The following is a 9,796-nucleotide window of genomic DNA, read 5'->3' on the forward strand; positions in this document are numbered from 1 at the left end:
ATCAGCGTTTTAGTTTCAGGACGATATTCATTAGCCAAGTCGTTGTCATTTTAAGAAAAACGAACGACTGACCTTTTGGGACTTGGATAATAAAACTAATTCTTATTATAAAGTAATTAATTTATTCAAGATAATAATATAAGCTGCAGCCAGTGCAGACAGAGGGGTTTTCTTGCCCCAGCGACTAGAAAGAGACTGGTAAGGTAGTAGTTTCTACAACTTCGCTTCAGCGGAAAATGGGACCATACCCATAAATTTTGTATTTCCCCATTTTTCGTCAGTATTTTTTCTTAGAATTTAGGTTATTTCTGTACATGGCGCTTTGGGATTTTTTGGTATAATATGCAATGTAATATACTGAAATTTTAGAAAAGTATAAATTAATTAAATAATGTATATAATTATAATTAATTAATTATAAATTCAATATATAAAGATATATTTTTCAAGTTCTCTTGCGATCCGTACGTCTCCATGATTACGTCTCGTCTTTTTTGAAGAAGGAATATTTAATAAAAAGGAATAAGAACAGCTACTTGCGGTAAAGTAAGAAGTAGAGCTGCATTTTTATCGATATACCCAGGGTTGCGTTTGCATATTACTCGATTCATTAGATTTCAAAACAAGGAAGAACGCTATAGTCGAGTACCTCGACTATCAGATACCCGTTACTCAGCTAAAGGGACCAAAGGAAAGTGGAGATATGCAAGCAGCAAATGCGCCACCTACCGGCGGTAGACAGATTTAAGCATTGTGGGCGTTAGAGTGGGCGTGGCAAAGTTTTTTTAAATCAATCGATTGGTATTGACGAGACCAATACATTTCAGTTAAAATTTTTTATCTAGCACGAAAATTGTGGGCGCCACAGGCTTGGGCGGTTTGTGGGCGTTAGAGTGGTCGTGGCAAACTTTTTTAAAATCAATCTATAGGTATTGACGAGACCAATACATTTCAGTTAAAATTTTTTATCTAGCATAAAAATTGTGGGCGCCACAGATTTGGGCGGTTTGTGGGCGTTAGAGTGGGCGTGGCATATTCGCGTAACAAACTTACGCTGCGCTCAAGCCTACGGAATCTAAATCTGAAATCCCGTTTCTCTATCTTTGATATTTTCCGAGATATCCGCGTTCACATTTACGATTTTTTGAAGTTTGTGGGCGGTTTGTGGGCGTTAAAGTGGGCGTGGAAAATTTTTTAGGGTCAATCGGTAGGTATTGATTAGAAGAATACATTTCAGTTAAAATTTTTGTTCTAGCATCAAAACTGTAGGAGCCACAGTTTTGGGCGGTTTGTGGGCGTTAGAGTGGGCGTGGCACTCTTCTGAAACAAACTTGCGCTGCGCAGGAATCTCAGGAATCTGCATGCCTAATCTCAGTATTGTAGCTCTTATAGTTTCCGAGATCTCAGCGTTCATACGGACAGACGGACAGACGGACAGACGGACAGACGGACAGACGGACAGACGGACATGGCTAAATCGACTCGGCTAGTGATCCTGATCAAGAATATATATACTTTATGGGGTCGGAAACGCTTCCTTCTGCCTGTTACATACTTTCCGACGAATCTAGTATACCCTTTTACTCTACGAGTAACGGGTATAATTATAAAAATCAACGTGCTGTTCAAATCTTCAGAAAAAGAACTTAAATAAGAAATTATTCTCATTGGTTCCTCAACTACTGGGTCGATTGGTTAGTGTCAGGGTCTGAGTCCGTCACAACTGGTGCCAGCAAATTGAGGAGTTCACCGAACCGCCCCTCATTTTGGCTCTGGTTTTGAATAGATTCCGTCAGGACGACCGTGGAGAATAAAAAAAAACTCCCATTCAAGTTCCTTTGTGACGAGATAATAAGCATGAATAATAAATATTGATCAGTTTATTGATTTATTTCTTTTATTGTAATTTTAAGAAATATGAACGACTGTCAATTTGTGACTTGGGTAATAAAACCTTTTCTTAAATTAAATATATCAGTTTATTCAATATTGTAATGTTGGTATTATTATTATTATTATAGTGCATTATACCTAGACATTCTGCCAAGATAACTATCAGCGCTGCAGGACGATACCCACAAGCCGAGACTTTACTATTTTAACAATATTAAGGAACGATTATTGAACTTGGAAAAACTTTTTAGCAAAAGAAAAAATTAGCTCATTCTAACAAAAACTAACTGGGAGTTGTACAACTTTATAAAACAAATAATTTGTTTTACGAAGAGAATAATTTGAACTCCTCTGGAATTCTCCATAAAGACGAAGAATCAGGGTTCCTGCTAAGCAAGTATCAGCGCTTCAGGACGTACTCATTAGCCAAGTCGTTGTCAGTTCAAAAAAAAGGAACGACTGTTCATTTGGGATTTGGACAGTAAAGCTCATTCCTAATTTTAAAAAATTAATTTATTCAAGGTAACAATTTGAACTGCAACCATTGCATGCTTAAATTCACTGAGTTATACTCTGATCACACAAGGAGTTTTTTCTGCTCCATCGACTAGAAAGCGAATGGTAATATTTGCTTCTCTGCTTTCTCAGTGTAAGCATGTGAAATATATAGGCAAATGGAATATTGCCATATTGGTCCTTTAATGAGGCATATGCTAAATATAATTTTTAATTTGGTGAAATCAGGTCGGGGACCTCGAGCTTCGAGGAGGAGGAGGAGGAGCAGGCCTAGTGTAGTCTCCAAATCGGCGATCAGCGAATTTATTTTCATATTAATAGTCGAATAAAGATTAAAATCCATACAACTATGGACTATAGTTCCGGATAATCGGAAATTCTTGTGATACTTGGACTTCAACGAAGAAAATAATTTAGCTAAGCCTATACGGCAGCCAATACTATTTGAAATCAAACCTTGGATATTGCTTAAATTATGGAATTGAGACAAAAGCTCGAGCCTATACTAGCAGTTTCCTACCTAAGGTAAATATACATATATCTGATTAGAGTGTCCGAGATAGAGAATTAATTTCGCCGTTTTGGGTACGAGGATTCTGCTAGATTCCAGGATGGATGCGGGACTCTCCGTCTTGCACGGCAGCTCATTCGTGGCTCAAATTCGATTTTATAGCCAAGCGTACAGAAATGATTAGCCGGTTGTCGCGATGTACAAGCATTCTACGTCTCTCAGGACTCTTGTGCGTCGAGCAGTAGTACTAGTTCATCCTATTGGCGCTGCTGGACGACAACAAAGCTCATTCTAACAGGTATAAGTTAAACAATGTATAAAAATAATAAATTTATTCAAGGAGAATAACTTGAAATACAGCCTATAGTTGCAAGTTTGTTTCAGCAGCGTGCCACGCCCACTTTAGCGCACACAAACCGCCCAAAATTGTGGCTCCTACAGTTTTGATGCTAGAGTAAAAATTTTAACTTAAATGTGTTGTTCTTATGAACACCTATCGATTGACCCAAAAAAAGTTTGCCACGCCCACTTTAACGCCCACAAACTTCAAAAAATCGTAAATATAAACGTGGATATCTCGGAAACTATCAAAGATAGAGAATTGGGATTTCAGATTAATATTCCGTAGCTTTGTACGCAGCGCAAGTTTTTTACCCGAATATGCCACGCCCACTCTAACGCCCACAAACCGCCGAAACATGTGGCGCCCACAATTTTCATGCTAGATAAAAAATTTTAACTGAAATGTATTGGTCTCGTCAATACCTATCAATTGATCCAAAAAAATTTGCGACGCCCAATCTAACGCCCATAACGCTTAAATCTGTCTACCGCAGGTAGGTGGCGCATTTTAATCTCGCTTTGCTGCTTGCATATCTCCATTTCCCTTTGGTCCCTTTAGCTGAGTACAGGGTATCTGATAGTCGAGGTACTCGACTATAGCGTTCTTCCTTGTTTAATTTGTACTTACACGATGTTTTGATTTCCACTTAAAATTAAATATATAAACCCTTTTTTTGGTATAACCATAACTCAACACCAAGAACCTATTGATGGGAACTTTTGGGACCATCAATTGGAAACAATTGTTTTCAGGTGGCTTAGTTTTTGGCGTCCTTGTTTGCCAGGTTGTTGCATTTACCGTGTGCGTCAAAGGGGCGTGGCATGTGAACATGCCTAGTCAGGGTATTACGGAGTGTCCAGGCCTTGATTTGACTAAACTACGATTGAAAAACTGGAAAGAAAAATCGTTTTTTGACTAAAAAATGAATCTCGTATTTTTGACCAAAATCGGAATCCCATTTTTTCGCCCTAAAAATTCAGTTCTTTGGCTGCTATAAAGAACATAAACGTCAGATCGAGGAACGTTATACCTCGTTGAGCTCATTGCTTAATTTCCAATCCATTGCACTATGTTGTATTGTCGTCTTCCCTTGCGTCGATATCATTTGCAGACTCATCTGCAGATTCAACTTCACGAGCCAACACCTGGTTGACTTCTACTGGCAAAGCAAGTCTCTTATATTTTTGGATCCGCCTTTTTAAATTTAAGGATGACATTATGGGGCCGGAATTATCCATTGCTTTGTGAAAAACGTCTGTAAGGTTGTTAATTCTGCTGTTTTTCCTTGCATTGTGTAGTCTGTCGGATTTATGTATTTTATTTCTGGATTCAGCTGCTTCTTCACCAAAATAACCGACTGGAAGAACCGTGTTTTCCAATACAACTCTTGAGTGGACAAGAATCTTGTGGACCGTCGCTGTCATTGGTAACCATGGATATTTTTCAATTATTAGGTGACCAGTTTGATGGCAAAGTTTTTCAAATTGTTCGGATTTTATTGACAGCTGACAGGATAATGATATAAGTATATTCCTCATGTTTAAAATAAGCTGTGTATCGACGCCAGTTATTTCTGCGAAAGCTTCATATTCGCTGAATGGACGGCGTGCTGTATTCCCAACATTTGTGCTTCCTCCTTGTTTTGGTTGGTCAACTTTCAGGGATAGCTTTTTACTTACATCATGATAATTGGGATATATATCAGCTTTCCTGCATTTTGCATCCTCTCGAATTGCGCAATATTGTTCAGTTGTGAAACCTTGATCCAGAATGAAAGCCAACGCCTCTTCAGCGGCAGATCGCAAAGGCTGTACCACGGGCTTGCTTATCATTTTGCGAATAGTGAATAGTGAATATAGTGAATAGGTTTAATGCAAGTAATCTTAATAGGACAGCAAGATCAAATAGCCCACGCCTACGAGCAGCTATGCTTACCGCTTGAGTCAGTTTTCTTGCTTTATGTTTTTGTCCCGCAGAGACAAAATTGAATGTCATTTTTGAACGTCCAACTAGTTTTTATATTTCCTCTCCCTTGGCTTTTTCTCTAGTTAAATTAAGGCTCATATAACCTTCCATCCAATTTGAGTATGTCTTTTTGAACCTTTCCACCTTCCTACAGCATTTTTGCCAATTTCGCCATAAATTTACAGAAAATTTTCGGACTTTATCTTTTAAATAACGATGATTTTCTTCCAAAACGCTGCCATTAATTTTGTCAATAATAAAAGTGTATATAGCATTTGGTTTCTCACAAAAGCTCCTTTGTTTACGCCACACTTCTAGCAGATCTGCATTGCTGATTAAGATGTTGCTTCCTAATAAATCAGAAAACGCACAAAGCGTTCTGAATTCAGATTTGATAACTCTACAACATGTTTATAGACACTCACTGAAATAATTTGTTTTAAAACTTTTTGGAAAGTTCAACTTTATTTCCAAAAGTGACAAGGGGACACCACTTGCTAAATATACAAATTGTTAGAAAAATACGAACGAAACACGCAACATATTAGTATCAACACATAGTACTAACCTGAAGAATTAATATTTATTTTGAATTTGATTATTTAATGATTTTTTGTCAGAGATATGCCAATTTGAAACTGCACCGCAAAGTTAACCTTTAAGACAGCGAGTGTTGTTCGCTTGAAACAGCTGACTTTAACAGCTGTTATTTTAACACTAAGCTGTTAAGTTAACATTTGAGGTATGTAACAGCATTTTGATCATTTCTTAACATGGTAACATTGAAAAATGAGTTTTGGCTACTGAAACGTGTCAAATTCAACATAGTGCATTGGCATTCAAATTTTTGACTTTTCGCCATTTTTGCAAAAAAAGACGATGCACCCTTACAAAAAATACGAAAACTAATCAAAAAATAAATTTTCCTTAAAGTGATTGGGATCGTTAGCATAGGAAGCAAGCTGTTCAAAAAATGTCGGTCTTTTAGCTGTTCGCCCTGATTTGGCCAAACTGACTGAAATCCTTTGGCTTTAAAATACTAGAAGAGTGACACCACCAAACATTAATAAACGATGGTTTATAGATATTATGTTATCGGCGAGCAAAATATTTAAAGAAAGTTATTGAATTTGTTTAAATCACAGATGCTTAATTAATCAGGTACACATTGAAGTGTCAGTCTAACTGGGGCTCAGTCCTTACTCTCGCTAGTGGCCATCTTCTTCTTCTTTGCAGCCTTCTCAGACTTCTCAGCCTTCTCAGATTTCTTGGCCTTCTTCGTGAGGAACTCGCTCTTGTCGAGATGGTTCTGAAAGAAGGTGGTCGTAATTCATGCGCTCGGCGAGGTGCACCCACTTGAAGCGCGGAAGATATTTCATGCTCAACAGCGAGTCGTAGAACTTCGAATTCTTACGCGTAGAGATCTTGGAGTTGTTCAGCACGGTGACGAGGAACTTGGCGATCCCCATCGACTTGAACTCCACCCAGCCCTCGGTGGAAGACTAAAGTTGAGTTTACCAAACTTATGGCCACCACTGAAGGACTTGTTACTGAAAATCATATACCATTTAATTTACTGGAATCAAATCCCATGCAAAAATTTAATTGATCAAACTTGTCAACGCTTTAACACTGACTTATACTCAAATAGTATTAATTAATACAATCGTCAAAAATATACGAACAAAAGTAACCGAAGAACTAAAACATTGTATACCACCGCTCAAAATTAACAGTGCTACTCGATTAAACAGCAATATCTTTGAAATTAGTGCACAATTTACACAAAACAATGAAACAAAATCAATAATATTAGGAATGAAACAATAAAAGGACCAAATTAAAGAAGTTTAAAAAGCCTAGCGAACGGAATATAGTAACCCCAAAAAAAATGGCAAAAGGCCTGCAGCAAAAACGGTTTGACATACAAATAAAAAAAAATAGAAATTTGGAAATAATTTGAAGACGCGTGCTAAGATTAAATTGGTGCTATAAGCGACACCGGCAGGGTGCCACGCCCATAACAATCAGATCCGCCCGGCGCCCATATTTTTAAATGCCTTGAAAAAATTTTAATGAGAGTTTGTTCTCAGACCAGTTTCTTTAATGTTATATCCATATAATAATCAATATTTAGCAATTCAATCAAACATTCAGCAAATTAGCTGTTTTCACTAATACGCCACAAATCCGGTAGGGGCGCTGTAGGCTAGTTGGCGCTGTAGACTAGGTGACGCTATAGACAAGATAGGTGGCGCTAGGTGGGGCCTTAGGCTAAGTGTGTTAGTTAAAAAAAAGCAGAGTTGCTTTATGCATACAATCTTTTTTCATCACAAAATTGTATATCAGAACTTTTGTTTGTTGAACATGCGATCGTCACGTCTCCTTACCTCGTTAAGAGGTGTTTTTCTTTGATCGGTAAAGTTCCATACAGACCACGTTTATTATCGATTGTCGATTAATTAAATACCTACCTTGGCAGAAAATTGGAATTAAGTCGTGAACATTTCCGTGCAATCATTTTTCACAACTTTCGACGTGGACACGACAATAGTGCATCGATGAACTTAAATTTTTTTATGGGGATGAAACACCATCCTATAGCAGTGTGAAAAACTGTTTTAATGAATTCAATAGTGGCCGACGCTCACTCGAAGACGAAGGTCATGAAGGTCGTCCAAAAGCAGTCGGACTTTTGAAAATGAACAAATAATTCTGTTTGTCAGTTTGTCCGTTTGTCCCAAAATGATGTTTTAGGATCCTAGAAATTTTAGATGGTGTTAAACAGCTCGATATAAGAAACATTAGGTCTACTACTTTTGGAAAAACCCGCTAGCTTAGCAGGAAAAAAGCTAAAATAGCGAAATTTTGAAAGGCCCTAACTTCTGTACTACTGAAGCTACAGGCTTGGGCTGTAACTCGTTGTAAATCTATTTTGAACGCCACTTGAACGTTATTTGGTAAATACAATATTTTAATAATAACGATAAAAAACAATTTTTTTAGCTTTTTTTTTAATTTCTCAAAAACTTTTCTTTAAAACTTTTATCTGCATGGTCCTTGAGATTTCTTACATTTTGGTATATAACATAACATATAAAAACAAGGAAGAACGCTATAGTCGAGTACCTCGACTATCAGATACCCGTTACTCAGCTAATGGGACCAAAGGGAAATGGTGATATGCAAGCAGCAAAGCGAGATTGAAATGCGCCACCTACCCGTGATCTCAATACATGGTTATGTGGGCGGTAGACAGATTTAAGCGTTATGCGCGTTAGAGTGGGCGTGGCAAACTTTTTTTGGATCAATCGATAGGTATTGATGAGACCAATACATTTCAGTTAAAATTTTGTATCTAGCATGAAAATTGTGGGCGCCACTGGCTTGGTCGGTTTGTGGGCGTTAGAGTGGGCGTGGCAATGTTTTTTTGGATCAATCGATAGGTATTGACCAGACTAATACATTTCAGTTAAAATTTTTTATCTAGCATGAAAATGGTGGGCGCTACAGGTTTGGGCAGCTTGTGGGCGTTACAGTGGGCGTGGCATATTCGCGTAACAAACCTGCGCTGCGTACAAGGCTACGAAATCTAAATCTGAGATCCCAATTCTCTGCCTTTGATAGTTTCCGAGATATCCGCGTTCAAATTTACGATTTTTTAAAATTTGTAGGCGTTAAAGTGGGCGTGGCAAACTTTTTTTGGGTCAATCGATAGGTCTTGATGAGGACAATAAGCATCAGTGAAAATTTTTATTCTAGCATAAAATCTGTAGGAGCCACAGTTTTGGGCGGTTTGTGGGCGTGGCACACTGCTGAAACAAATTTGCGCTGCGCAGGAATCTCAGGAATCTGCATGCCTTACCCCAGTATTGTAGCCCTTATAGTTTCCGAGATCTAAGCGTTCATACAGACAGACGGACATGGCTAGATCGACTAGGATAGTGATCCTGATCAAGAATATAAATACTTTATGGGGTCGGAAACGCTTCCTTCTGCCTTTCCGACGAATCTAGTATACCCTTTTACTCTACGAGTAACGGGTATAAAAAGTCCCGTCTTAAAGTTATTCAAAAACAAAAAGTCTCTATGGCCAGCTCAGAACAACTAACGCTGCCTGAGCATTGAATTTTGTGTGTGCGTATCCGAACTCTATTTTAAGGTCCTGGAAATATTTTAATGATCTGTTTAAGCTGTTTAAGCGCATTGTGAGAAACTTTAGGTCTACGACTTTTGGAAAAACCGCTAGTTTATAAATAAATATGTCGAGAGAATTAATAATATTAATATTTAATGTAAAATAAAATCAATGTAACGGAGAGAAACCTGTCAATAGAAATAAAGAGTTCAGAGAAAGAAGTGTGATCTTCTAAGACTGTTTAAGGGTTTCAAGAGCATGGCTAGGTGGAAACTCACCTTAGCCGAGTGTGGCGCAATTGTTGTTGCAACAAGGAGAGTGAAATTAAAGGGAGTAGAGAATAAATTAAAGGAATGACAAGTGACTACAGAATGACAAGGACACGATAGAGTTGTCCAGAGTATAAAAGTGTTCAGGACTCATTCTTTTG

Source organism: Drosophila subpulchrella, unplaced genomic scaffold, assembly GCF_014743375.2.
Source record: "Drosophila subpulchrella strain 33 F10 #4 breed RU33 unplaced genomic scaffold, RU_Dsub_v1.1 Primary Assembly Seq24, whole genome shotgun sequence".
Taxonomy (NCBI): domain Eukaryota; kingdom Metazoa; phylum Arthropoda; class Insecta; order Diptera; family Drosophilidae; genus Drosophila; species Drosophila subpulchrella.